General features: G+C 35.1%; 1 protein-coding gene and 1 long non-coding RNA gene across 2 annotated transcripts in view; one reads left to right on the top strand and one right to left on the bottom strand.

Annotated features, from left to right (window-relative positions):
- Positions 1-25,973, top strand: part of LOC138710199 (DNA polymerase alpha catalytic subunit-like) — a 558,528-nt gene that overhangs the window by 385,483 nt on the left and 147,072 nt on the right. The window lies entirely within an intron of this gene.
- Positions 19,634-25,973, bottom strand: part of LOC138710207 (uncharacterized) — a 40,835-nt gene continuing 34,495 nt past the window's right edge. The window contains exon 5 of the long non-coding RNA XR_011335172.1: positions 19,634-21,121. This is a non-coding gene — a long non-coding RNA (uncharacterized lncRNA). The remainder of the gene's footprint in view (positions 21,122-25,973) is intronic.

Genomic DNA, 25,973 nt, shown 5'->3' with positions numbered 1-25,973 from the left:
ACGTATGACCTGATTTTACTTTTCTTTCAAAGAAAGTTTTGATAAGAGTTTTCATCATTCTTAAAAATACCATTGTGTTCAGGTAGGTCCAAAAATAACAGGCCATCTACTGCTAACAAAAGTAACTAAAAATAACTATTTAAGCAATTGGTAACGAAAGTAACGAATTTAAAAGACTTGAATAGTCGTGAATAACGAAATTACGCATATTATTATTCTGCTTCACTTATTTAATGTTGTCACAACTGCCTCTGTTACAGTGGTCGATAGTTAGTGATTACATACGTAAGTCTGATATAGTCTGGAAGGCTGGGAGAAAAGTTGGCTGCTCGTCCATTGAACTGAAGATCAGATGACTTGTGGAACAAGTCTGATGTTACCGAACGAGTTGGCTCAGGTAGTAGCATTTGAGACTCGCATTCAGGAGATCGCAGGTTCAAACCCCATGGCCGACCAATCTGACTGGTGTTTTTCATGGTTTCACTTAGTCACAAAGGCCGGATTGAAAATTTGCATACCATGATTCATCATCACCTCAATCACCAATATCATAAACATTAATCGAAAATTTGAGTCGGTTACCTACACACAAACTATCTACAACACAACAATAGAAACAGGAATAGTAAAAGCGGCTTACTTATATACCCACAGGTACTAAAACACGCGAGATGACCGTGAATGTTAAAGCGTGTATAAATAAACTTAACAAAAAAAAAAAGTCTGATGACAAATCATTAGTTAAATAAAATGTGTTTAATGTTTTTTCATTGTGCTTATGAATAATTCATAAGTTGTAGTATGCAGTGGCGTAGCCTGCTTTTCAGACTGGGGTATGTAACCCAGTTAATATAGTTTGAAAATGGAATTTCCCATATCTGTATCCAGCATAGCATATATACCGAATACAATTGAAGGGCTCGGTGCAATAAGGTGTTAACCCACACGTAGTTACTTCACAGTGCCTGGGGGTATTTCTACTGCCAACGTTACTCGTCGCCGTATGATCTTTGCTTTCTCCCTCATAAGAGCGAAAAGCGAGCCAACCTGCTTTGTTAGAGAGAGAAAACAGAGACTGTCGTTTGCGCGGGTAGGTTTGAACCATTTAAAGTAGGACGCACGGGCATCGAAAATTGAGGTACACAACACCACATTGACAAGAAAATGTCGTCAGTTATTGTTAGGTACTGCAAAACTCCAAACTTTTATATTAAAAATGAAATATTAGAATTCACCAATATAATTTACACAGAGAGACTTCAGATATTCTGGTTTAGCACATTATGGAAATTGTTGAAATGAGTAACATTTCAGACAAAATATTAGGAATATCAGGAGACAATAGAAACAGCAATTTTGGTGATTTAAAAAGAAAAACAATTTATTTTAGAAATGAAAAAGAACTGGATGGGCAAATATAAATGGAGTAGTAGTATAATACACAATGCTGTACAGAACTGGTGTACATACTCGTATTTTGGCAGTTGGCATTCAGACTGTTATAGGAAAAATTTTCCAATTCTTTCGTTCGTTTACTGTCAAAGTGGAAAATTTAAAATCAGTCTGTGAAATTTTTACAAGAGAATATAAAATTATGTTAGGCCAGGGTTTAAGTGACAGTCGCATTTTGCTACTTCTAAAAACGCAACAAGCTTTGAATGTCTATGTGCAAAAAATGCAACAATCACATTGGACTTCAGAAACGAGGATGGTAATGGAGAAAATGAAATCAGAAATGTGTTTGAACTTATCTGAATTTAAATGAAATGCTAATGGCATGGGTAATATTCAAAAAAGGATTGAGCAATAGATGTTCAGGAATTGATTTCAAAGAGTTGGTGCAATTAATGTAAGTCAAGTGAACAATTTTTTCTAATTGATTTATATAATTCCATGGCATACCGAAAATTGTGAGCAAGGATTTAGTTGCATGAATCTTGTCAAAACTGGAATTAGAAACAGTCTTTCAGTAAAAAGAGTTAGCACTCTGCTAACAATAAATCTTGAAGGGCCTACCAGTAAAGAATTTCAATGTTTAGAGTGCCCATAAAATAACGTATTTTAATGTGATATAAATTCAGCAGTAATTGATTCTAAACATACGAATGTCTAATGATTTACTTGCATAAGTGTATCTAGACTGTGATAAGATGGATTGAAAGTAATAAAACTCCAATAAACAAATTAACGTAACTTTTTGTTTCTGCATACTTAATTAATTTTATCTTTCTGCACAATTATTCATAATATTGCACAAGCATTTCGCAATTTGCACAAATATAATTTTTCATTTGTGGATTTTTGCAAAAATTATTTATTTTCTAGCTTAAACCCTGTGTTAGGCCACAGCAAAACCAGAAGACTTTCTTTGAAGACTGCTTTAAATTGTTTCAATGACATGTATAAACGCTTCAGGTCTTGCTTCTTAAGCTTGGATACATGACATTGTCCATGCATGCTTTGTGATTTCCTTCAACAAAAGAGAGAACTTTTCCTACCTCATTTTCTTAAAAAGTAAAAAAAGAATAATTTCTAAAGCTGTATACTGATGATTGAGCGTAAGGATGCCTCAGCTATTGAAACGAAAAAAATAAACAGACAATCTTTTCAAGCTTAGGACAAGACAAGATGAGGTCTTTATAAATAGTAAAGTACTTGTCAAAGTAGTCTACAAGAAGGTCTGATATCAGAAAGCCCTTTCAGAAAAATTGTACATTTTTACTCAATAACAGTAGACTACATTGATGAATGGGTGCAACAGACAACAAGCACGTGATTCACTGCTTGGTGCCATCCTATCAATTCAGCCACAGCATTCAGGTCTGATGGAGTCCATGTGAGCAGGAGTCCCCCTCCACCTCCCTGTGATGTTCCTCTGCAGCCTCTTCAGATCAATAGCATCTGTTTACAATTCACGTGCATGAATCTGCTGCATCCTTAACCAGAAGGACACATTCATTCCGCGATTAGCCACAGCGCTATCTATCCAAGGGAGCTATACTCCCTCTGTCTACTGCAGTCTGCTGATTGAAACCCATGTGGCATCTCTGGGATATGTGCAGCTCCTGCAGACAGATGCCATCTGCAAGCGAATCCTGGAACCATGTCCTCCTGGTCAACCTGTAGCTATTAAATGTGATTAATGAAATTTTGCTAATGAAGGCGAAATGAGTCCGAGGTCCAACACCGAAAATTACTCAGCAATTCTGCTTCAAGTGGTTGAAGGAAAACATGGAAAAACTCCAACCAGGTAACTTGTCCCAACCAAATTTGAACCCAGGCCTGCTCGTTTCATGGTCAGGCAGGCTAATTGTTACTGCATAGCGGTGGACATAATTACTGATTACTCTACACTGAACAAAATATAATCATGTCATTTAAACATTATTACCGCAAGAATCTTGTGAGAAAACCAATGTGTGCAACTAACAAGTCGATTCATGATTAAGGTAAATGTTCTGGATGTTCTGCATTTCATTGCAGAGGCTTGGAAAGCAATCACAGATTCAATAATGTCTAACTGTTCTCATAAGTAGAGTGGTTATCTGTGGATGGAAGTGGATCTCTCGGGATTGAAAGTGTAACAGAATTAACACGACAGAAGACAAATGTTATCAATTAGAAGCTAGTGTGTCATATGAAAAATATGTAACATGTGAAGTTCAAATCATGGAACAATTAATGTTAGAAAGAAATCTAGCATTTGATGCATCTGAAAAAGAAGAAAAGGACGAGGGAAATAAAGCAAACAATGAGTCCCCAACAACTTCTCTGTTAGCTCTGGAAGACATCAGCAATACTACTAAATACCTAATGAGATTTGACTGTGACGATAATGTAATGCCTGTCCCCAGCAGTGTTGAAAATGTAGTATATTGGGTTTATAAGAAAAGAAAGAACAACAACTTGCCTTAATGGATAGGTGGAAGAAGTAAATCAGATTGTAGGTAATATTATTGACCGTAATGATTTTATAATTAGTCTTTGTAACTTTAAGTAAATATACTTTTTCCCCCCTTTTACCTACCTACAGCTATTAGTAAACCAGTATTCTGTTATGTTAAAATGTTTACATTTCTCTGTTGTGTTAATATAATAGTTGAATATGTGTAGAACAACACTTGCTGCTGTAACTACGTTCTTCCATGTTTGCACCACAACCTAACTGATAGAATGCTGGTAGGTTCCAGGTTACATACTCTGATGCAGGTTTAAAAAGTTTATGCGGTAAACACATTGCATAACTTTGTCCTCTTTTAACCTTGGTATGCAATGTAGTTACAGAATGGGATTTGGCTCACATGTTCACACACAACATTTACAGAAATGTCAGAAAAAAAAGGTTAAAAGTGTGTATTTTACAATAGTAATAATTCATATTCCGAAGCTTATTGTATGGTTTCGTAACAAGCTGTTTTTTATGGTAATGGGTTGTAGCCCTTCGCCCCACTCCTAGCTGGAGGACCACTCCTTATCGGCTGTCCACGACTGCTTATTCAATATATTCGCAGCTACCCTCCACATCTGGAGGCCACATAATAACTCGAGTGGGCTGACAAGACGCCAGAAACTCTCACAAACTCTGTGCGACTTGAAATTGTGGTTTTCTCTTAATGTACCTACAGTAATGTACTAGATTTGCAGAGGTTAAAGGTGTTTGAGAATAAGGTGCTTAGGAAAACATTTGGGCTAAGACGGATGAAGTTACAGGAGAATGGAGAAACTTATACAACGCACCTGACATAATTAGGAACGTTAAATCCAGACGTTTCACATGGACAGGGCATGTAGCATGTATGGGCGAATTCAGAAATTGATATAGAGTGTTAATTGGAAGGCCGGAGGGAAAAAGACCTTTGGGGAGGCTGAGACATAGATGAGAGGATAATATTAAAATGGATTTGAGGGAGGTGGGATATGATGGTAGAGACTGAATTAATCTTGCTCAGGATAGGGACTGATGGCGGGCTTATGTGAGGGTGGCAATGAACCTCCGGGTTCCTTAAAAGCCATAAGTAAGTAAGTAATAATTCATATTAGCCATTAACAATGAAATCACCATTGAGTTCTCTAAGTGAAATAACATACCACTTCCTAATGAATACTGAAGTCCTTCAAATTAAATTCAACAAGTGGAACCAGTGTCATCAGTTTAAATTTATGATATGTTATGTGATGTATTCTAATGCCACTTTGTTTCTGTTTCGCTCGTATTTCATTTTCATATATTTCTGTTCGTTTTCTTTCTTTTACATAGATGGCAGTCCTAGTGGCTTATCATCTTTGCTTTTGATTATATCAATTGGCACCTCAAATGAGGGTAGTAATTCGCGGGTGCTTGTGTAAAGGGGATTAAGTATGAATTGGCTAAAATGGGATAAGTAAAGATTTGAACCCTCCACGATTACTTCTGTTAAATCATGCTTCCATCCAAGATGCAGTTACAGTGCTCTGTATTTTGTGACAAAGGGGTTTTGTTCAGTACCAAAGGAGAGAAGTTTACATATCTTATAATTTGACTTAACCCCCTTTACACGAGTACCCGCGAATTTTGCATGTTGGATAGCCAGTGTCTTGTGTGATTTTTCTACTATGGGTGCTTTTTCAAATTTGTCAGTTAAAATCCCTACTCCTGTTTTTCGGACATCATCCATTGGAAGTGACTGTCGGGCAGCATTCGACTGGAGTGGTGGTGCATCATGGGAGAGTGATCTGAGATGTGCAGCCAAGTCCACATCAGAATTTGGTGTCTGACAACAGTGGTGGTTGTTTGTCCACCAAGTCGACGAGATGTGTAGCTGTACAGCACTATAGTTTCGCCTGTGTTACACGGGTTTTCAGTCTGCTGGAGCTGCCTTGGTGACTCTTCCTTGGACTCGTGGATATTATTCAGTGGCTGGTGTGGTCCGCAAGTAATGCTTGACAGTGCAAGTTATAAGTCTGACTGTGTTTGATTATATGCTGACTTAATTCGTATTGGTTGTTTGAAATTTCTTCATCGCTGTCCAGTGAGCGCACTGTCGTTTGTTGACATCTGTATGTAGGCACTGCAGGGACTGTGCGGAGCAAGAGGGAGGGCATGTACATTCCACTTCAAAGTGTTATTAGCACGAATGTTGTATCAGCACATATAATCACATGCTCTCCTGCACTTGGTACCAATATAACAATAAAATTAATATATTGATACCAGAGCCACTTGTAATGTCAATTATTACTTTCACTAGAGCCCGGATATTTAGGAATTTATAACAGTTAAAATAGGCAGGCAAAAAAGGCAATAAAACGTAAAAAGATGCACAATAATCTTTGAAAAAGGCATAATATATTTTAGCAATAAATTTAAATTATATCAACATAACTCGCATATTTACTTCGTAGGTGACACATGTTGACTTATAAAAGACTTTTTTCCATGATTAACTGTCTTTTTACAAACCTTACACAACAAAACTGTTCCATTAGTTGAAAACACATGGGCACCAAATTCACTAACGTAAGCAAGAAGTTTGCTTTTCAATGGTGTACTGATTTTAGGCATTCTTGCTAACAGATCTTATACCTTCTGTCACCTGACAATAACTGACTGTTCCTCACTCAAATTTCCTTTTCCTACAATAATAAACACGTGTAGCACAAAATTGTAACAGTAAGATTTGAAAATATGAAAGCAAACAATTGGAAATGCTACGTGACAGCTTCTATGAGAACGAGCTTAATATTTAAAATTATAAAGCTGATTGTGGGTATCGTGAAGACATGACTATATTATATTTGTAAATGTGGATTGTCGATCATTATTCACATTAGACCAACATTATTAAAGCACGATTATTAGCAGATTAAGCACCAAAATAAATTACTTTTATTTACTATTGTTAGTAAAGTTAGTCATTGTTTCAAATGCTTAAATTTCATACCCATTACAATTAATTAGAAAATTGCAAATAAACAAGAAATATTGCTTTAAAATGACAAAAAAAAAAGGCATCTGTTAGCAAGAATCACTTTGAAAAGGCAAAATAAAAATTGACTATCACTTTGATTTACTCCAAATCACATTTATATCTATGGAAATAATGATTTACTTCCACCCAGTAAAAAAGGCATTTTGCCAAACATCAGGGCTCTATACTTGTTTTTTTGAGAGATGGGATATGACAGTTAAGCGGCCGAGCTTGGAACTACAGTGCTATGTTGCCAATATGGACTACCATGCTGCCAGCTGTTGGAAGCTAGCAATTGATGTTAAGATAACTGACGTTAAAACATTCATTGACAATTGACGCGAAGGTAAGAAAACAATACAAAAAGCGACAGAGAATCAAACACGAAACGTACCAATGCTAGCATTGTGTGCACAATAAATGTCGCCAAGAGAGCTATTAAGCACTCGCCATGTGAGAATGGTAAGTTTGGCAACTCAACCGTTGTTACCATAGCAACAGGCCTACCACGCTACGTGACATTCAGTTGTTTTTCCAATCGCAACGCTCCTGTCATGTCCCATCTTTCAAAAAAACAAGTATAGTTATAATATTTCAGTTTATTTATATCATTAATGTAATGTGTTCCGATAGCTAATAAATTAGTTCGTATCCAGGGGCGGCCCGTCCTTATGTGCTACAGTACAATGATAATTTTTGCTTAAATAATGTATTTGCAATGCCATAGTGTGTAATCTGCCATTTGACAATTTCCCATGGTTATGTTCATGACGCGTTATAGAGTGTTTAGTCTTCGCTCTTCGTTCTTTGGTGCCTCAGGTGGTACGTTGTGCTACTCAGAACTTACATGAGAATGTAGATAATTATTGCGCATGTGCTAAGCTGAATTCACTGCTCTGATTGGCTATTTTTACGCGGGTAAGTGCTGTAGTCAGCTTCAGCACAATACAGCTTGGAGATTGCAAAAGTAAAGCATAACGAAAGAATGCTTGTTTGTGGAAGAACTCGGAACTATGTACAATGTATTTGGTAATCAAGTGTCCGACTGCTGCTGCCATCTACCAGTTTTTTGAGTTTCCTCCTGAATCAGTCAGCAAGCGATGGAAAATGGAATCCGAAAATTGAAGCCAAGGAAGTATGTGACCATATAATTCAGGAAACTACTCATCGTTTCCAGTCTTTAAGCTACCTAGACTCAACAAAATTGTTAAACAGCAAATTTTTTGCATAATTTTCCTGAACGCGAACTTGAAGTTGCTGTCAACAGCTATACTGTACTGAACAAAAGATTATTAAAGACACAACTTGGGGTTCTATATGGAAGACTCGACTTCCGAAATATAGATGGAGCTGTTCAATTGTTACAATACATAACATAGCCTCCAACAATTCACAGGATCCATTCTGTGAAGTAACGAAGTTGTTAAATATTTTTGGTACAACACCAATGACCACTGCTGAGCCAGAAAGATGATTTTTAAGGAACACTATGTCCCAGGATCGCTCACTGTTCTTACAATACTGTCAATAGAAAAGAGTATAATGTCCAAGATGGAGGGTTTAACGTTTAACACTAGGGTAATTCGTCACTAGGCGAGTCTCAAATTAAGATAAATACATGTAAGTGTATACAGTAGGCCGATATAGAGATTGTAGCACACTCATTATTTTGACCACCAGCTGCTACTGTTCGTATCTATTGCTACATAGTCCTGCATTCAAACTTAAATAAATCATGTGTTTACAATATTCAAAATTTGAACTGTCGAGTGATTAAGCCGATTAAGGTGAATGTTGTTGATACAATGTTGATAACAAGAAATTGCATCACAGCCTCTGTCTCCACTTATTATTGTTTCAGAGAAGGAATTTGTATTTTAGTATGAGTCACGAATTGCAGTATTTAGTAGTAGTCGGTGTAATGTTAACAGGCAGATTATTTCTCGTTTTCGAGAATAGCAGTGCCACTAATACAATTCTAGTAAATAGTGTTATCTGTGCACTACTCTCGCCACTTATATCGATCAGTACTGAGAGGGTGCATATTCACTGTTCTTGAGCAATAGCTGAACTTAATACTGTCACAACGTTACATTGCATTGATGTGAAAATTAGACTGCTACACCTGAGATAAGAGATTGCGTCAAATGATTCATTTCGAGCAGTTGTCTTTGCTGCCACAGGTAATCATTCGTGAGACAAGTTTAGTAATATAAGGGGCATTTCAGGATATTATTTATCTCACTATTATGTATCTTTATTTCTAGGCCACGTTAGTTATTGTGCAGTCACCCTTGTTCTTTTATTGGTTTTACCTCATCGCCAGGAGGAACTGTTTTATGTTTAGCTTTACTAGTAAGTTGTTATTATCCTCTTGGTCGGTGGAGGATAGATGTACCTTGCCTAATTGTTACACAAATTAAGGACTGCTTTCTATATTCTTAAGATTGACTTCTATGTTATTAAAGTAGCCATTATTAGTACAAGTTCGTTAGCGTTTTATTTGCTATTGTTAAATCCCGAGACAGTTCAGAGCTTACTTATTATGTCATCATGTTCTGTATCCTGTCATGTCCTCGGCAGGGAGAAGGACACTATGCCACAGTTACAAAGACATATGTGTGCTTTAGAAGCATAAAAAGTCAAGTAATATGTTAAACTCTTCCGAAATGTTATTTTTACATGGAAGCTAAGATGTCTATTCTTCTCTCATATCTTTTACCCTTCTATAAAGAAATTCATGTAAAGTCTGTGACCATGGAGCTCAGTGAAAAGTATTTTAAATGCTACCATACCATAAAATATATTTTATAACAATACAGGTAATGAGCATCATTATATTTAAAAAACAGTAGTGGAGCACCACAAGTGATTACAAATATTCACTTCAATTCTTAATTTTTTTCAATGTTAATGCTTGAACTAATACAAAACATATATTACAAATATTCTAACAAGTCTGTACTTTTATCCATTTTCAATTTATCACGGAACACCTCAGTTCCTGCAGCTTGGAAAAAAGCAATCATTGTACCAATTCACAAAAAAGGAAACCTGCTCATGATGTTAATAGTTTGTTATAGTTTGACAATAAAGTCATTTGACCTCTTGCACTCCAATATTTTTCAAAGATATTATCATGACTAGCCACTGAAGCACAGATTCTGAGGTGTTCCGAATCCATTTCTTGGTTTGAGTTGCACAATGGGCAATATGTTTAATTTAACTTAAGCTTATAAAAATATGACATGTTACAGAAATCCAATCCCTATTCAAAAATACTAAGCACCAAGTTACACCTATAGCTTGGAATTATTATGGCTGAAAGGTACAACATTTCAGAATCTTCTTTTCAGGAGATGAGATGAATCTGATGTTTCATTCCCAAACAACTAGAGCACAGACTTTATCCAATACAGGCAAGTCTGAGTAAAATTTATAAGGACCATGATGATGTCGGATTAAGTTTTACCAGAATATTCTCTTTTCCTGTGCTGTCATTTCACAATTGTTTCATAATTGACACAATAATCCTTATGGCTATTGCACAAATCAATGGAAATCTATTACATTGTACCTATCATTTTCCAGAAGACCACTGCCATGGGATTTCTGTGGTAAATGGTCTATAGAACAAATAACTGAGAAATCCCTGGTAGCTAACACTACTTGAGTTGTCAGTTAGGGTACATTGAGAAACACAAAGTGAACCTACTTTACACTACATAGATTAAAGCCTCTTTTACACAGTGACAGTTCTCTCATGAGAGTTGCTATAGTTCACTCCCATGATGGAAAGTGTTTACATGAGATTCAGAATGAGACCATACTGTCATAAAAAACGTTAGAAGTGGGAATGGTTGAAGCCATGGCCAGAATTATTAAATTAAGGAGAAAAAAAATTAACATTTTAACGCATTGTACTCTTCACCTGACATAATTAGGAACATTAAATCCAGACGTTTGAGATGGGCAGGGGATGTAGCACATATGGGCAAATCCAGAAATGCATATAGAGTGTTAGTTGGTAGGCCGGAGGGAAAAAGACCTTTGGGAAGCCCGAGACGTAGATGGGAAGATATTAAAATGGATTTGAGGGAGGAGGGATATGATGATAAAGACTGGATTAATCTTGCCCAGGATAAGGACCAATGGCGGGCTTATGTGAGGGCGGCAATGAACCTTCGGGTTCCTTAAAAGCCAGTAAGTAAGTATGATTCATTCTGCTTAATTTGGTGTTCGGTTTATTAAAATATTCTAATATTTACTATTTTAAACATATTTTTTAAAAATATTAGTGTATTTGTGTTTTAGAGAAAAAATTTACCACTTTTCACAAAAAAAAAAATTATTATCTCAGGAAGTAATTGTCTTAGAAGGCTGTGGTTTGGCTTGTTTTATAGTAAAATTAATGCTTCATAAAGCCTGTGTTTCAAAATTTTGCCCATTCTGATGAAGAACTCATAATACTAATGAATAATTTAATAATGTTGTTTGGCACTGAGTTCCAAAAATGTGTCTGTTGGTATGTCAACGTTGGAACTTAGTATACTAGATGCTGTACTCACATTTAATGATGGATACATTGCAAGAATACAGGCGTTGAAGGATCTAGGTATTCAAATAGGATATAACCTCGAAAAACATGGAGAACTTGGACACATTGCGAATGAGATAATGGTAACAAACACAACCAAAGAGGCAAGATCCAAGAGAAGGAGGGCAGTATTAGGTGAGCAGGATAGAGAAGAACACAAGGACCACCAACCAGAAGGGTTGTAAAACATTTTTTTCTGTAATAGGTAAATTTTTACAGAAATTTTTACTTTAAGCATGATTTACTTAAAACTACATTTTTCAACATAAATGACCCGTTTTCTCAGAATCTATTAGATCTGTCTGCATGAAATTTTTACAGGTAACAGTGTGATGATATGGAATTCCTTTGATTGAGTTTGCTGTAATAGTTTATTAAGAATAAATAAAATGTCTAATTGAGGACTGTTTTTGCAAAACTTGCTAACTGCAAAATTGAGATTTTGATGGCAGGCCTCTACATGATGTTAAAGGCTTCTTAGTAAAATTTGATTATTTCTCTTCATTGTAATGTGTCAAAGTGTGATCGTTTTTCCAAAACTTGCTTTCTTCTGTAAAATTTAGTTTTTTCAGTTAGCAAGTTTTGCAGAAACGGTCCTTAATTCTTGTTTTTAATTTTAGAAGTTGGTAAAAAATTTTGTTTTTCTATTAGATATTTTATCATCAAAACGAATCAGTGTACTCAGAAGGAATGCATAAACATCCTGTAAAATTGACACATTTCTATACCTAGTATGTTCTGAGATAACTGGTTATTAATATTGCTGTTTTAACATTAGTGAATCTGATGTTTCATTCCCAAACAATTAGAGCAACAACTAGGTTGCAAGGGACAGTGAAGTGCATTCCATAAACCTCTCCTATCCAAAACCCAACCTCAACCTGCTCGTGGTGCAACCTGCTTTTACAGATGAGGCTCTGGGGACCGAGTATTGGCGGTATAACCACAACATCAGAAATAGAGGAAATGCTATTTCATCTCTTACGCTGGCCTGCCACGGCGTAGAAATGTTCCACAAGTGGTGCTTGTGAGAAAGGTCGGTGGACTCTAAAATTCCTCCCGGGCAGGTCCGATGGACCCATTAACCAACGACAGGTGTGGCCCTCCAGTCATACTGGGGGTTTACGTGAGTGGGTGATGTAACCACCATTACAAACAAAAAATTGGTGCCCACTTAAGGGGATAGGCTGGTCAATTTTTGATGAATTTTCATGAAAAATACAATTATTTTTTTGTATTTTATCTGGATACCCTAATTCTTTCTGTAAATTTTGATGTAACACTCAATTGTGTGCAATGACTTTTTACCCGCCAAATCAGCTGCTATATAAATGTCTGCACTGTGAACCGTGTTGCCAAAAGATTAGGTACTGGATTGAAGAAAGTAGTAAGATGGGTATAACACTTGGTGGGGTGACAAAAGGTAGTCTGAAATCCAAAACTATAGAAATGTTACAGCGTTACTATAGAAGTAGTATAGTCCAAAATCTAGGCAATGTGCAGGCTATGAAGTCTAATATATATGCTACATTATACCACTGCTCCTCTACAGATGATGAACCCCGGCATATAAAGTGTCCAACAGGTGAAGAAAGTTGGTGTTTTTACAATAGGGTGATTGCAAAGGGTGAGAACCCTGGAAAACATGGTGACTGTATACATACACCAATCAATAAAAATGTACTAAAAGCAGTTATTCCTCTCTATAGTAGACTAGCACATGAATCTCTTCTTGGAAGATGTGTGGAAGGAAGAACTCAAAATTCAAACGAGTCAATATACAACATAATTTGGTCAAAGTGTCCTAAAACTACATTTCTTCATAGACACCGAATTGAATTAGCTGTTCGAAAGGCAGTGGCAGAATATAATTCTGGATTATACTGTACGGTTGTACGACTACAGAAAGAAAGTGGCCTGTCACCAGGTAGAAACACCATAGATATAGCTAGGAGAAGAGACGAAAGAAGAACTAAGCTGTACATGACTCGCACCACTGAAAATATAAGAAGTATAGGCATATTGTCAGATCAGCTAAACTGAGAGTTGAACAAAAGAAAACAGAAAAGGAAGGTACCACATACAGTGCTGGAGGATTTTAGGCCAACAGAAGATCGGTAAGTTTAAAAAAGAATCAGTTACTGTATAAAAAAACACTTCAGTTTTCTCAATAATCATATTTTTCTATATTTATGAACTTCACTATTGAATAATTCTGAAACTATTAGAGATAAAGAGCTGACATTTTTAGCATATGTTCATCATTATATTATCTGCATTTGGGGGGATGATGAATGTAATCTGAATGATATCAGGATGATAATCAATTATTTGTTTATAATTGTGCAACATTTTTTATTATAATTCATTTAGGCAGCATTTTGAAGTAGTAAAATGCGTCCTAGGAAAATAAAAATATCCACAAATGTAGATCATGATACCAGCTTCACTTTAAAAAAAGATTCATGAATTTATCTAGAATACTTCCAGAGTTATTAAAAAAATTAATATATCCTCATAATGTTATTTTTCTTTCTTTGCAACAATTATTAAATGTTAATAACAATTTATTAGTATATTGTGGGTATTGTGTGAATATGAAGTACATGCTGTGAAAGTTTCACAATTCTAAATGTAAAAATGTGGAAATTACAAAATTGACCAGCCTATCCCCTTAAAAAACGGTTACACTTATGCTAATTAACCTAATGGCAAATGCTTCAGATAAGTTTTCCGGAGGTAAAATAGTCCCCCATTCGGATCTCCGGGCGGGGACATCTGCAGGACGTCATTTACAGAACATCCTTAAAATTCTCCAATGGAACGCAGGAGGACTTACACAGAGCAAAAAAGCCGAACTACAAACAATCATAGAGGAAAAAGGGATAGATGTATTTATTATACAAGAAGCAAATGTATCAAGAGATCAACTGAAATACTTTCAAATTTCTGGATTCAATATATATATATATATATATATATATATATATATATATATTCTCCTCAATGCAACTCAAACCAAGAAATGGATTCGGAACACCTCAAAATCTGTGCTTCATTGACTGGTCATGATAATATCTTTGAAAAATATTGGAGTGCAAGAGGTCAAATGACTTTATTGTCAAATGCCTGGCATTAGAAAACAACAACATATTCTCCCCAAATCACGTCAAGTAGCTAGTGGAATTCTTGCAGGTGTTAGAATAAACATTTTATCAAAATTTAAAGTTATAAAGGAAATGCAACAAGAAGACAAAGTAGAAATTATCCAAATTGAAATCTGGAAAGGAAATTCACATTACACCATATATGGAATATACAATCCACCTAATAACAACCCTTGTCTGGATATAATAAATATACACCGAAAAACGATTTTGATTGGCGATTTTAATGGTCATTCACCTAAATGGGGATACAAAGACTATAATGCTAGTGGCAAAACTATTGAAGATCTATTAAATTCAAGCACTTTAGAACTTATTTACAGGAACGACGATTGTCCTACATACTTACATTATAATGGTCAGTGTACAAACCCAGACCTCCTGTTAGTATCATCAAATTTGCAAGATAAGACTACACGTGAAATCAGTGAAGACCTAGGATCAGATCATAGAGCAGTTATTGCATCCATAATACATTAGAACAAACAAAATAATAACAAACCAAAACCAAAATACTCTTGGAATTTTAGAAAAGCTAATTGGGCAAAATTTACAGAAGAGACCGAACAAAAATTATACTCCATTGAATACGAAGTATGTACAGATAAACTCAACAATACAATCTCAAACATAATTCTCGAAGCAGCAAAAAATTGGATTCCAAGAGGACAAATTAAAAATTATAAACCCTTTTGGAATGCAGATCTATCAAAGTTAAAAAAAGAAAGGGACATAGCAAGGAAAAAAACAGAATTGTCCAACAACCCAATAGATACACAAGAATGGCGAAGAAAGGCAGCAAAGTTTAAAAAAGAAATCTATGTAGCCAAGAAAAATGCATTCAGTGAATTTATCGAAAAGGCTGATTATAGAAAAGATGCAAAAAAAATATACAGATATGTAAATAAAATCACATGTCAAAGAGAAACGAGGAAAGAACCACTCAAATTTAATGGGAAAACGTTCACTTCCAGCAGCTCTACTGCCGAAGCATTTAATAAGCATTATAGCTCTCAACATAAACTTTCTCCTGAAGCTAAAAAGAAGCAAAGGCAGATCAAAAAAGATCTCAAAAAATTTAAGAAGTGTCAAGAACAAATAAACGATATATTCCGCAAAGAATTCACCATAAGAGAACTAGATTCTGCAATCCATGAGTTAAAAGATAAAAAATCTCCTGGATCTGATATAATACATGCAGAATTTCTGAAACACCTTGGACAAAAGGGAAGAAATGCACTACTGAAATTATGTAACATATCATGGACTTCTACTGTACCTACAGAGTGGAAAAAAGCAATAATTATCCCTATTCTAAAAAAAAGGCAATACAGGTGATGATATAAATAATTACAGACCAATTTCTTTAACAAGTGTCATTGCAACAACAGCAGAACGTATGATTTCAGCGAGGTTAAATTGGTTCTTAGAAAGTAATAACATACTAACAGCAGCACAAACAGGATTCAGACAACACCTATCTACCAAAGAAAATACAATTCAGCTCTCCCAAGATGTCAAAGAATCTTTCAACAAAAATCAAGATACGCTATCAGTTTTCATTGATTTTGAAAAAGCATACGATTCAGTATGGAGGTATAAACTACTTGAAAAACTCACAAAAATAGGCATTCAAAACAACATGCTAAACTGGATCACTCACTTCCTTTCCCAGCGTTTCTGTGCTACAAAATACAATGACAGTACTTCCAAATTCCGACAAATAAAAATGGGCCTCCCACAAGGTGCAGTACTGAGTACAACCTTGTTTAACATCTACATCAATGATCTCCCCCCAGCTGTTCCAAGTGCAGAAATAAAGACAGCTCTTTTTGCAGATGACATGGTCAAGTGGACATCTTCTCCACAAATAGTCAAATCCAAAACTTCAATGGAAAAGGCTCTGATCCTATTAGAAAAGTGGACTGACAACAATTTGATGACCATAAATACTGATAAAACAACGTTTGAAATATTTAGTCTGAAGAAAAAAATCCCAAAACTAAATCTACAGTTCAAGAAAACAAACCTGAGACAAACATATGAAACGAAATATTTAGGGACAATTTTTTATTCAAAATTATCTTGGAAAAATCATATTGAAGCAGTAGTAAACAAATCAACAAAAAGACTTCCAATTTTAAAGGAATTAGCTGGAGCCAAGTGGGGTAGTAATCGGCAGACTTTGAACATCACGTACAAAACATTCATCAAGCCAATACTTCTCTACAATGCGGAGGTATTAATTACAGCAAATAATTTCAACCTGAATCGACTAGAAGTATGCCAAAATCAGACCCTGCGATTAATAACTGGTGCAGCAAAATCAACCCCAATCACGGCAATGCAAGCCCTAACCCAGAACCCTCCAATATGTCTAACTCTAGAGGAGCAGGCACTAACACACCATGAAAAAATGCTACGGTTAACAACAACAAAATGGGAAAAAAGACTGTTACAACCAACCAAGTTGAAAACACAAATAAGTTTCCTGTCCAAAGTCACGGAAATAAAAACAGAATTGAATCTCCCTAAATCTAAAGAAAACATTTTAAGCAGAGAAAACCCTCTAACCTTCGAACCAATTAACATTCAAATAGATTTAGAAGAACCAGTTACAAAATCTGAAACTTCCAAACCTGTACTAAAAGCGCTGGCATTAGAAGCTGTGAACAATAGATACCCACCAGAAGAATGGTTACATATCTACACAGAAGAGTCTACTATCGATAACAACTCAGGATCAGGAATTATGTATGCGTTATTCTCATTTTATCAACCAGCAGGACATCATACAACAAATTTTGATGCGGAAATAATGGCTATTCATATCTCACTCCAACACCTACTATACAGAATAGATAAATTTCAAAATGCTGTCATTCTCTCTGATTCTAAAGCAGCATTATATGCAATAAATTCATATCAAATGATGTCGATCCAAATTAAAGAATGTCACAAAATGATCCAACAACTTCAAAAACTACAGAAAAGAATTCAATTGCAATGGATACCTGCACATTGGGGAATTGCTGGAAATGAAACTGCTGACTTTCTTGCCAAAAAAGGATCCAGTTTAATTCAGAATACAAATACAAGCCTACCTTTTACATCCATCAAAAGACTAATTAAAAATAAATATAAAATCAAGCAAAACCAAGCACTATGTACCAAAGCCAAAGATAAAAAATGGAGAATTTAATAAAAAAACCAGAAATTATTCCAGAAATCCCACGTAAATCTGCAGTAGCAAAATTCAGACTGCTTACAGAACATGATTATTTGGCCAAACACTTGAATAAAATAGGAATTTACACAAATCCAAATTGCCCTCTATGCAACAAAGAAGAAGAAATGACTGAAGATCATCTCATAACCTGTGAAGTTCTACCTGATGGATCCACCACAAAGAAATATTGGAGAGCAAGAACTCTAATGGCTTCGTTGCCAAAGCCCGGCATTACATAACAATAATATTAAGTAGTGAGATAGAGCTTGACGACTCCCTTTAATAAAAGTGAAAAAATAAAAAAAATAATAAGAAACGGAAAAGAAAAGTGTGGGTTAGAAAGTGGATAGGGAGAAGTGAGAAGTGTGCTTGATGCTTTCAGCACTCTTATGTTAGAGGTGGCAAATGAAGATTCATAGTAATGTACAGCACAAAATTGTATTATACACCATATTAGTATGGTGTATGGTTTAATACATTATTATTATTAGTAAAAGTTCTTGTATAGTATTGTGGAATATAAAGTTACAACTCTACTGTTGGAAGTATGGAGTAATAAAATACAAATGTACAAGAAATCTTTGTGACTAATAATTATTAGTTACAGCTCAATACACTTGTAATGTATTAGCAGCGTTTCTCAAACTATGGTCCGCGGACCACCTGTGGTCCTCGAGGTCTGCCCTTGTGATCCTTCGAAAAAGACAGCAGAAAAAATAAAATTCAAACGAATTCCATATCACACTATAGCTGAAAATCTCAGAGTTTGGAAATGACACATGGCAATCACCTTTCACTTTTTCTCCCAGTACTGACATTTTATGAAATTTATTACCCTACCCGTCTACCAACTTCCCACTCTACTCTCAGTAACAAAAGAGGGATTTAAAGCACTATGAACGCGGGATTTCTCGCCGCCTTTTCCTGCACATTTGGCACAGCACCTGTAACCTAGCCAAGGACCACCTGAATTCATAACAGAGGACCAAAGTACTGAATCTTTCCATGTATTTATGACTTTCTTAATAGTTTTGCCGACACCCAGTCTGCACATTGAAATGGGAAATGGGCACGTACTGTACGTCGTACACCAAAATAGAACGTGCCAAATTGCATCTTTACTTGTTTCTGTGTTATTTCTTTTTATTTCTGTTTTTTTTTCAGATAAGAAATTTTACACTCCGCCTATTTTAAAATCCAGGCGAATCAGATCCAGAAATTCAAATTACAATACTTTTCTAAATATCTTTTTTTGTGGTCAATCACAAGTAACTTATAACAGATTCTGTGCATTATCGATTCGTTTTTTCATTAGCAGTTAGTTGTTTGAAATCCTTCTTGTGTGGTACACGCTTGTAGTTGTCTATGTCTCTGTTAAATAGTGCCCATTATATATAATGAAAAACTGGCTTTGATCCAATCTTTGAAAAGAAAGGAGCGTGATGATACAGTTCATTTAGGCAGTGTTAATAGTTCAGAAGCTGTGTGTGAAGATATTAATATCAATGATTCTCGTGCCATTAATGAAATATCTAGACGTCCAAATATAGAACTGTGCAAGAATTGGCAAGCTCATCCATCTCATTAATGTGAGTACCAACATTTATTTATTTTTTTTTTAGTTAATAAATTAAAGATTATTCAAACTCTAATAGCCTTGAATTATTAAAAAAAAAAAAAACAAAAATGAATTTTCTTCTATTAACATTAACTTAATTAGTTAATACTAATATAAACTTAATTGAATTATAAGTTAATTTTAATTAATTAATTCTACTTTAAAATTTAATTACTGGTATTAAAATATGCTACAAAAATGATAAATTTGCTTTTGAAGGGAACAAGAGTAAGGTGGTCTGCAGAACTGTTCTGACTTAAAAAAGTGGTCCCCACTTCAGAAAAGTTTGAGAAACGCTATATTAGACCATACTTTTGTAGAATAGGGTCCATGTTGGATGCTGGCCGAAAGCTGGCCTCTTCATTGCACTTTTGATCGTCCAAGGTCTCTCTTCCCAAAAGGATTGTAGTGAAATAGCCTCTGAGGCAGCCTGTTATTGGGCGTCCGTGATACATGTTCATACCCGTTGTTTCTGTATGTTGATATGGTACCGGTGATGGCAGTTATGTTAAATTCATTCCTGATGTCGACATTCCGTTTATGATCATATAAAGTACTGTATATCCGACCAAAGGTCTCTGGAGTTCTCATTTCTGCACTTCTATTCTTTGAAGTTGTCAAAATGTTAAGTTCATGTTTCTGAGCTGTATTACAAAGTTGGAATTGCCATGACTTTATAACATTTCAGAATTGTCTCTGGCAGACTTTTTTATTTATGTCTTACTAATAAAAACTCTTATACAGACGTTTAACTGTCTTATACTTACACAATGAATAACTCGTTTATAAGTTGTATGTAAATTCCTTACTAATAATCACTACATACGTCATGTATAACAGTACAACTGTTACATAGCTACGTCATAGTTTCGTCATTACTTCATTACAAAAGGTGATAGAATAATAAAATTGTGGTTCTCTATTGCATCCGGTTAGTGAGCGCTAGTGTGCCACGCTAAGTATCGACAGTACAACTGGACCTGGTCGATTACCACACTATATTTTGGTCAAAGAGTACAGCTACAGCAATATTATTCTAATTCTTCTGTGCTCTTTGGTTTGTTCTTCTGTGGTTACAAGGGAACCATCATCATAAAATGACAATCTATAGAAACAGCTGTTAGAGGGGTGGACATTTTTTTCTCTCTATACAACACTTAAACAAGGCATTTCGTGTATATAACTACTGCAAAGCAATTCCCATGTATAGTTACAGGCTGCTTATACATCCATCACTTATGCGTGATTTATTAGTAGCTAATGTTTTCTGTCCCAACTCTACATAAGTCTCGTATAAAAACTATATATGGTTTATTAGTAAGACCGTATATATCTAGAATTTATGTAAGAAAGCCATTCTAGATATTTATCTAAATGAACTTACAAACTTCGATATATGTTCATAGCTTTCCTGGTAAATATCCATGTTACCAGTTTCGGTAAGGAGACGATTAGCCAGTTCTGTCAAATCTGTTACTTGCTGCTGGTTTCCCTGCTGACCATCATCTTGTCCAGCTTTCTTTCGCCTCCATCGCTCTGATGCTGACATAGTTTTGTTGCCTCCTGAGGAAGTAACGGTTCTAATTTTTATTTTGCATTAAAAAATTTAAAAGACCATAATTAGTGAAGAATAATAAACAGATCTACCTCTGATTGAAGTTCTGGCTGATATGTACATCTATTATCAGGCAGTACATTACTTGATGATATGTATCAGAGGCAGATCAATTGTTTGTATACATCTGAAGTCTGATTAGTGTAATATGTAACTAGTCAGCGATGTATGCAATGGAGGGGGAAAGGAACTGGCCACCCTACCCCATTATCTCCTGGCCTAGGTGCCTCATGAGTGATGCTTTATGATGTCACTTATGAGGTTCAGACCTGTCTTTGGACAGTTGACTAAACAACGACAATAAGCAGATCAATATTAAGATATAGAGATTGTATAGATTGTTTAAGAAGTAGGAGGAAATGAAGAAAGATTGGAAAAAATTGGATTTGGACTGATAGATCTGCCCTTGGGCAGACAATTACGAATGAATGAAATAAACAGATACATAGAAATTGAAAATAAGGACTGCATTAATAAACAAGGTAAAAGAAAATATAGTAATGAATTATCTGCATCATACAAAATGAATTCAAACATGATTTGAGAATATCTAAGAGAGAGAAAAGTGTCGCTTTAAGAAGAGCACAAGTTGTATACGCAATATTGTAAAATAACGACTTTTATCACCATATATCATATTTTGTTGGTTGTGAGAAAGCTTAAGGTAACATGAACAGTAAGTTATTAATACTTTAAAAAACTTTAGGGCCTACAAAATAATATTCCCAATAATTCTGAGAAACGACAATATAAACAAGTTAAAAACAGGAAAACAAAAGTCCATAAAAAATTTAAGAATAGCATGATAATAGCAAGATTTCGGAACCAGTAAAAATGAAAAGAAAAATGAGACTGAATTGTGATCTACAACGGATATTAATGCTTATTATATGAAAGAGAATACAGCTAGAATTATATTCATGAACAATACAATTAATACAATATTGTATGATATTACTCTTACGAAATTATGGAAAAATTTAAGATCATAACACATTATATAAGTACTGTACCACATGTCTGGCTCATAGGTTTAATATTACGACCTTTTATAACTTTCACTGTATTAAGATTCTAACTCGAAATTGTTGTAAATATGATGATATCTGTGACAATTTATGAAAAATACCACATTCTGGTGCTGGTGTGATGTGCATGATCAGAATGCGCAAAGATGACGATATGAACATCTCAACAGAAATTGTTCTGCATTCTTTCACTGATGGAAATGAAATCTGTGAAGTGTAGACAATGTGCATTTCGGAATGAATTTAATTTTAGGCATCACAAAGATGTTCCTACCTAGATGTGAGCATAATTAAATGGGACAAGCATTAAGAGAAATGGGCTGTATTGTGTCCATGCATGGAAAGCATAGTAAAAGAAAGGTCTTTGAGGAAAAAGTGGAAAGAATTCACATGACCTTTGCAAGAAGCCTAAGGAAGTCAATTCGAGCCGAAGCATTCACTTGTCCCCATGCTCACTGGATCTTACTCATCTGAACTTTTTCCTGTGGAATTTTGTGAAGGACCAAGTGTATCATGCACCTCAGAATAACTTCAACGATTTGTGACACAAAATTCGTCAAGCTATCGACAGTACAAATGTTTCTGAATATTTGGCCGGAGATTGCGTACAGTTTGGACATCTGCCATGCCACTTGGGGGGGGGGGGGGTTTGCACATATGAAGAGGTGGATTCCAAAGTGTCCTAAGTTCTTTTTTTTAAGACTTTAACTTGCTTTATTCACATTTTAATTTATCCTTTTCCAGTTTATATAGGCTATAACTGTGTAAGTTTATTTAACATTTTCCTAAGTCTTGACTTAGTGTCTGCAGATGCTTTTTTCAAACGGATCTAAAGGTGTTAAATTTATTTTACCATTTTTCGTCATTTTTCTCATTACTTGTCATTTGGACTTATGCCAGTTTTGAATCCATCTCTTCATATCGAAGTTCTTTGAGTGTGACGTAGAATGCTTGAGTCTCTGTACCAGAATACACCAGGTCTGCATTAAATTATGGTAACTTCTAAGATTCTCTTGAGGCATCTAAATCGACATTTTCGTGCATTCCAATCATGCACAATATGACAGTGTGACAATGTGGTATTTTTCATGGATTGTCATAGACATCATCATATATACAACAATTCCGAGTCAGAATCTAAAATCTAATACAACTAAAGTTATAAATGTCTGCAATGTTCAACCTAAGCTGGATTCATTATATTATAATCAATCAATCTTCTTAATGTATCCAGCTGTTTGCTGACAACATAATAGTACATTATGCAACGAGCCTATAATGATAGTAATTAAGACGCAAGTATGTTTGTTTATGAAACGATCGCTTGCGTCTTAATTACCATTATAGGCAAGTTTCATACGACTTTTTATGCTCGACCATACGTCTAACTTGAAATTATTCAGAAGTATACATTTTATTTGTATCTGACAGAAGATCAGAAGTGACCTTGTTGATAGCTCGAAATTGTGAGATGTGTGCAGACGCGAAAGTATTGATTTTTTCCGACGAACAATAATGTCATTGACCTTGATGTAATGCAGAGAATGTATAACCTGGAAACTGATTTAGAATTGAAAAACGAGATGACAAATTGAATTTATTTTAATATTATTTACAATTAATGCTAATTATTATAGTAACAGAACACAACCTTCTGCGACAGTATTGGATTTCCAGCCTCCGTGACGTTTCCCTCATCTTTCGATTGCATATCCGAGAATAATCGAAAACCTGAACTTTAATGAATAGGTGTACTTTAATGACATGCATTAAAGGACTGCTACCAGGTGTATAACTACTACATTTCGGCATGGTCGAGCATAAGTCCATTATAGTCCACTGTACTCTTCAGTTTTTGTTTTTCATGAGAAATGAGGGGTATTTTGACCAATGTTCATTTTAGATGCCTGTTGCTAGTAGCCAGAGTTGGGGTGTAGTCAATATACACAGGACAGTTTGAAGAACATCTGAGATCTGGATGAGGCTTGCAATTTTAAATGTATTTTTAGATCCTTTTGTAATACATAGTGTCTGATTTGTTGAATATTACATTAAATTTATAATGGTGCAAATACATAATACAAGAACTGTAAACGTTTCAAATGCTCTTAGTCACTTCGTCTTAATGTCCATGTTTCTGCCCAATACAATGATACACTCCACACAAAGCACTTCACTAGTCTCTTCCTTAGTTCTTTCTCCAGAGGTCCGCAGAAGATGCTCCTTTTCTTATTAAAAGCTTCCTTTGCCATTGCTATTCTCCTTTTGACTTCTTGGCAGCAGCTCATGTTACTGCTTATAGTACACCCCAAGTATTTGAAGTTGTCCACTTGCTCTATTGCCTCATTTAGATTTCGCAAGTTTACCTTCTTTATTTTTCTTCCTATGACCATGGTTTTCGTCTTGTTGGCATTTATATTCATTCCATACTGCTCACAGCTGTCATTCAGCTTTAGTAGCATATCCCTTAGTATCATCTCCTCTTCTGCTAACATTGCCGTATCAGCAAATCTTATACAATTTATTCTTCTTCCCCCTACTGCTATCACTCCTCCCATGTTCTGAAAACAGATCTTCACTAAATCCTCCAAGTAGATGTTGAACAGGGTAGGTGATAAAGGGCATCGTTGACTTATCTCTTCCTATTTTGTTTCCTTCTGACATTTCTTCTCCTATCCTGACTTGACTCATTTCACATAAAGGTTACTACACAGCCTCCGCTCTTTCCAATCCACGTCAATTTTCTTTAGGATCCCCATAAATTGATTTCAATTCACTCTGTCAAACGCCTTTTCTAGGTCCCAAAATACTATAACCACTTCTTTATTCTTCTCTAGATATCTTTCGTCAATTGTTCACAGGAGTCCAATTGCATCTCTCGTACCTTTTCCCTTCGTGAAGCCAAACTGCTCTTCTTTCAACTGTTCTTCCATTTTCTGATTATATGTATAGCCCACTTACATAAAGTACAAAATGTTATGATGTAGTACAATTATCACAAGGGACCATACTTTGTCCAATGAGGCTATAAGGTTAAGTATGTTAAGTATTACTGGAGTTTTAAGTAGCTGACGCGCGTGCATCTAGCAAGCGAAGTACTTGACTAATTGCTCACATGACTGTGGTCAAGTTCGGCAGAACAAAACATGGACCACTTTAACAATTACACTAATATTTACAATATAAATTATTTACATTATGTATACTAAACTATGCTATCTATATATATAATTTGAACTGGTAATGGAAATTACGGGACAATGGCTGAATGGATTTTAATAAATGACCCCTCATTTTGAAGCTTGGAACCCAAAGTCTTCAGCGAAATGTCAGTTTTCCTACATAATTTTTCTATTTTCCAAAATCCATCTTTCGTCAGTTTTGAGAACTAATTGCATTTCAAAATAAAACAAAACACACACTACAATAAACTACAAGCTATTACACGAAGGCCATGATCTGCAGGATTCCTGACATATTTAGAGTTGAAATTCAATTGGTTATTAAAAGCTTCAAGACTTACTAAAAATAATTTACAGGTCTGATTCTCCGGTGTGTAATTTTCTGAGTACAGCTGTGTATTGGATATTAAAATCTACAAAATTTGAGGTGGTTTGATGACATCATTACCATTAGAAATTAATTATTAATATAGTTAATGCCATGCTGTTAATATATAAACTACAAAACTTGCGTAAGATAATAATATTATGATTAAAAATCAAATATTTTATAGTTATTAATAAAGTGGGTTGGGTCTTTTTCATATATT

The sequence above is a fragment of the Periplaneta americana genome, chromosome 12 (assembly GCF_040183065.1).
Source record: "Periplaneta americana isolate PAMFEO1 chromosome 12, P.americana_PAMFEO1_priV1, whole genome shotgun sequence".
NCBI lineage: Eukaryota > Metazoa > Arthropoda > Insecta > Blattodea > Blattidae > Periplaneta > Periplaneta americana.
Note: the sequence above shows the minus strand (reverse complement) of the source record. Positions and strands in the feature narration are given on the sequence as shown.